This window comes from Leptosomus discolor, chromosome 9 (genome assembly GCF_034619465.1).
Source record: "Leptosomus discolor isolate bLepDis1 chromosome 9, bLepDis1.hap2, whole genome shotgun sequence".
Lineage (NCBI taxonomy): Eukaryota > Metazoa > Chordata > Aves > Leptosomiformes > Leptosomidae > Leptosomus > Leptosomus discolor.
This window is the reverse complement of record NC_141399.1, coordinates 25,626,444-25,631,996: the sequence shown is the minus strand read 5'-3', so window position 1 is coordinate 25,631,996 and position 5,553 is coordinate 25,626,444.

Sequence of the window (5,553 nt, the reverse complement as noted above, 5' to 3'; positions counted from 1 at the left end):
TGCTTGTCACTCCAGCAAGCTTCCTGCCATTAGTAATGTGGAAGGAAAAAAGGGCAGAGAGTAGGGACTGTCTTGTTTCAGATGGTTACTCAGAAAGGAAAGCAAGCCTCGGCTGGCTCCTGGGATAGATGCAATTCTTCATCAGAGTCAGGCCACACGCTTGCCTTTTGCAATAAACGCTCGCAGAAGTGAGAGGCTCTCGAGTCAGCCCTTTGCAGCACCCCCAGCACAGGCTTGCTAGACAAAATATCTGCAGAAACCTCCTGCCTTGTGCTGCAAGCGACTCCCAGAGTGGCTACATGTGACAATGCTGTGCCTTTTGCCCTTGATCTCCTGAGGTATTATCTAGGGGTTCGTTGGGGCTGCCTGGAGCCTTGCTGAAGTTAACTTCAAGCCAAACATCCCAGAGGCATACTCCTCACAAATAAAAAGGGATTTCTGTGGACTAAACCGAAACCAAACTCTGTTTAGTCTTCAACATCCCTAGCAGAGATATCCAGCAGTGTTTCTAGGAGCTTGTATTAACAACCAAAATAGGGTTTTTTTGCTACCTCCTCCCAATTATCAGCCCCCCCCCCCCCCCCCCCCCCCCACCTGCTGAATATCCATCTGGAATGTATTTATTGAACTAACAAGGGGTCCTCGCTTTGCTGTGAGAGCAGCCTGGCTTCCTCTGAAGCATAAAAAGCCACATTGACAGGAAAGAAACGGGCACATTTCACCCTCAAGTGAAGTCTCAAATACTCCAAATATTTGTTTGTACGTGTGGCCACTCGCAGAGCTGAAATTAATAGTTTGGGAGAAGTAGGGCTGAGTTCCAAATCTTGCCAACCCATGTGCTGGGAGATGGATTTGTAACCCCGAGCGGCAGGCTGGGCTCTTCATCCCTCAGGTTTGCTTTCAGTAGTGTTTCTAAGACATTTTGTTGCTTACACTGATGGTATTTTAAAATCTGATGTGTTTTCCTTCATTTTTGCTGCTCATTTTTCCTCCCCTAGTAATCAGGTTATAAACTTCGCTGCCATATGTGAAGGAGAAAGAGCCCAGTGTTCTCCCTCGTGTCACATGGAAGAAGTCCCTCTTCTAATGTTAGACTGCAGTGGAAATGGGTAAAAAAATGCTGAATTAGGATTCAGCATGTGAATTAGCTCCTGTTAAGGGACCTGCACAGACCCTTATTACAACTGGTGGGGGGGATTCAGGCAGTGGGCTGCACCAAGTCCTCCAGTCCCAAAAATGCGTGCCCAGGCTCGGGTGGGCAGAAAGCACCTTGCTCAGAGCAGGAAATCTCTCTTTATTGCCAGTGCTTGGAGTTTATTGCTTGTTAAACCAAAGGGTTGCTTCCTTCTCACGTCCTGCAAGCATTTTATATGAAGACACTTCGTATAGAACAAGAGTGGTTACATCCTATGTGGAGTTTCTGAATTTCCCAGTGTTGGAATTTGGCCCCGTAGCAGGTAAAAACTGTGTGGAATTTAAAACTCAAATGACAACTTGCTATAGTATCACAAATGTCAAAAAAAGGAAATACTTTTACAGCCTGAGGAAAAAAGGCCACTGAAGGCTTGTAAACGAGAGAGACGACATGCCACAAAATATTAGAAACATGGCTTCATCTTCCATGATTTACAGTGTCTTCAAGCACATATATGCACATGGGGAGAAAACTCCCCCAAAACTCATTTCCAGAAGTAACCAGCAATTCTGGCTGATGGGGTTTGGGGGCACACAGCCTCAGAGACATCAGAAAGTGCCCTTCTCCCTGCAGTCAGGGTCAGAGGATTTTACTGTGTCTGAAGAAGAACAGTAAGAAAAGCTAAAAGCGAAAGAGATTCCTGCTTGAAACTCCCCTGTCCAGCACCTGCAGGCACCGTGGCCAAGGGAAGACAGCAACCTGTGTGCTGGAGGGGATGCCCACACTGAGCAGCTACTGAAAAGGAGTGCGGAGCAGTCAAGGCCGGGGTTTATTGGAAACCAAGATCCGTACTGCTGTCTTGAAAACAGAACAATTGTTTTATTTTTGCAAACAGAAATCTAGTTTGTGGTTAGCTTCGGGCAGCAGGTGGCTGCTTTGGACCCTGTCTGAAAATGAGCACAAATAAAACCACGTTTCAGCCTGCCACAGACAAAAGGGTGCCTGTGTGGTTCGCTTTGCTTGCGCAGAAGTTTATCCTGAAACCCGTTCTCTGAGAGGAAAAGGGGGGAGGTTTTTGTCTGTCTGGGAGGCACGGTGTCCTGGGCATCTGCTAGACCAGGATTTCTTGTTTGTTAAGGGAAACCTCTCTGCCTCATCTTCCTGTTCAGGAATCTGAATGTTTGCTGCTGTGCTGTAATCCCCCGGCCTGGAAGATTATTAGCTCCATCAAGACGTGATGCAGATTTTCCTCTCTTGTGTTTAAATGTTCCACTTCATGCTCTAAGCAGCTGGTGGTGCCTAGTCAACCCACCGGGAGAAGACCCAGATCCCCCCCTTGCTTTAAAAACAGAAACCACAGTATCTAATTATACTCTTGTATGTGTGGTTTGTGTACCAAAACTATTAAAGGAGAATAAGGAATCTGTGTCTCCTCGCAGCCTCAGTACTTGCTTATGCTCACACCTGCAGGTTGTACCTACTTTTACAGTCTCCAGGCTTCAGCCGAGATTGGCCTTTTCGCCCTCTGTACAGGAGCAAACCCTCTGCCCTGACCAGTGCTGTTGGAGGGGAGCAGGAAATGGTCTGACTTGCAACATCCCTTGGTCTCTGTGCAGGGGATACAGCAACTCCACAGTCGTAAAACACAAGAGAAGAGTAGGTTAATCAGTTCATACTTTAGCATATAGAATACACTTACCACACTGTCTGAGCCCCAAGCGTAACTTAGAAAGGTTGCAACGCAAGCACGCTAGCCCTAAGTAGATTTTCTTAATGGCTTAGCTTACGCTGGTTAAATTCAGAGGTCCAGAGCAGAAGTTTCCACTTGTAGTCTGCTTTGGGGAAAAAGGGTCTATTTCTAGCTGTGGAGGTTGCAGAGCGAAGCCTGAAGATGTTACCTGCTTGCACCCTACAGGCACTGAACAGCAAAAAGAGATTCAAACCAGTGTTACGCGATGGTTTGGAAGGCTTGAGTCAAGGTTTGCGTGTTTAGGACTGGCAATGTGTGCACAGCAAGCGACAGTCAGGTGACAAGGCAGCTGGCCAGGTATGTTTGTAGTGCTTGTTATTTTTCCATCTTTGAGCGAACAGGAGCAATACCGCATCACAGGTACTAACACTGCCATCCAATTTACCTGCTCAGTTATTACCGTTTGACAAATCGGGCAGTACGTAAGCAAGAGGGCAACACAAGGCACAGCCTATCTCTTCACCAGCAACAGCCACTCCATTGGGATGTTCCTGGCTGCCATGTGTGGTGTTGGCACTTGGTCCTCTTACTGAGGGACTCCTCAGAGCAGGGCAGTGTCCATGTGAAGGGGACCACTTGTTTTCTTTTGGTAGGAGACATGTGAGACCATTTTACTGCCATAAGCCAAGCAGGCAGCACAGTGAGGAGCTCATTGTGGGCGCTGGTTTCTTTCGGAGCTATACTGGCTTTTATCAGAAATAACCTTCCCAGACAAATGAAAGCCAAAATGATGTGACTTCTGTCATGACAACGTGATGCCAGCAGGTTGTAGTTACCATCAGCTTCCAATGAAAGCTTTGCAAGTTCGAGCTCCGCACTAGGACAGCCATTCTACAGATAAACAGCATTTTTTAGGCAAGAGGGACATTGGAGCCCTGGGCAGAAGGAGGCACCCTGCTCGCCACTGGTGCTGAGGCTGGGGTCCCCATGCAGGGACTGGTGGCTGTGTTGGGATGGGTGCTGCTGGACCCCCTTCCATGGCTGTCTCCTTCCAAGCCTGAGCATCTCTCTAGGAAAAACCAGGATGGAGGCAGAGAGGGAAAACCCAAAGATTATGAAATAAATGCGAGCAGGAGTGGGCATGGGGAAACTGACTGTGACCAGCACTGGAGGAAACAGGAGAATGTTACAGGTGAGGAGCCGAGACTGGACTATCTAAAAAACCAAAGAAGAATCCTCATTAGACAACAGCTACTCCAGGAACAACTCAGCACTAGAGGACACAATTGTGCTATAAATCACAGCATATCCAGCAGAAAATAGTCCAGTTTCTAGCAAGAAAGTGAACACCTCATCTTGTTTAGGCATTTCTGGAGCTGACACTGTACGAGGATGTAACTTTGGCCCCTCTTCCCATTTCCTGTCACTTTTTACAGCCCATACAAATGCCACAGTCTCTAACTCACCTTGTGACGGTAACAGGTAACAGGTCCTGTTTCTTGGTGTGTCTGAGTGAAACGGGATCAGCATTCACTGCCAGGACAGCACTTTTCTGTGTGCAGCAGTGCAAAGTCACAAGCAGGGGATGATTGCCCTCACCTCTCACCTGGGGCTGGGTTTCTGTCAAGCCAATGGCAAAGCTCCCTCTTCACCAGTATGGGCTGGAGTTTTTGACTAAATAACATGCTGCAGATCCTGCACTTATTTTGGGAAAAGCTAAGCAGAAAACATCACTCCCAGCAGGCTTTTCTGTACAGGAACCTGTGTGGTACGTGACTACACAGGACACTCAAATACATCATCCTCACCAAAAGCATCACTTCCCTCCAAGTATCTTGCAAGTATTTCCTATCCATAAATGGACATTTATGGAGGTCCCAGCTCCTATTTGCTGGGGTGCTCCACCTCTGCAAGACTTACCGATACCACCCCTGCCATCAGAAGTGGTTTGGCTCTGACAGGTCCCCACACCAGCAGCCCCAGACAGAGCCCCAAGTCCAGCAAAGGCCGGTTTGCCTGGGCCAGCGAGTCCCCCAACATCTCAGCTCACTCCAGGTGCTTCCCTCAGCAACTTCTGCGCTGCTTTGACTTTGTTATGTCATTATAAATGATTATTATGCAACTATTATGCTCTAGTGCTGTATGTAGATAAAAATGTATTGTAGGGAAGAAGAATTTGTATGCAGAGACTAAAATAAGACAGAAAACAGTAATTGTTAAAATGTAACTCGCAACATTTTCATTTAATTTTCAACAATTTTTAAATAGTCTTTGCTATTGCACAAAAACCACTGCCATTTCTCTTGCCATAACCATTGTCTCAAAAAAAAGACAGAAAGGAAAAAAATACCTCTGGTACAATAAAAATGCTCTGCAACACATATATATATAGATTTACTGTACAATATTTTAAGATTTGGGAAAGTGCATATTGTTTCTATGTATTCTGAAACTCAGTTTTCCATGGTGATTTCTATTTACAGTTGCCCAATGCCGTTAATGCTTGGAGACACAACTACAATACTCAACGCTGACCCTTGAGAAGATTCAGCCAACTCTTGCACACACCTTCTCAAAGCAGTCCACGGTTGTAGGTTGAACTAGAAGCTCTGCCCTCCTGCGGGTTTAGGTGGAACTGTAACACTCCTCCACACGAGCAGCTTTCAGCCCTCTTCCACTTTACAGATCCTTACAATTTTCTAAAGGGGGTTCAGATCTCATTGAAAAT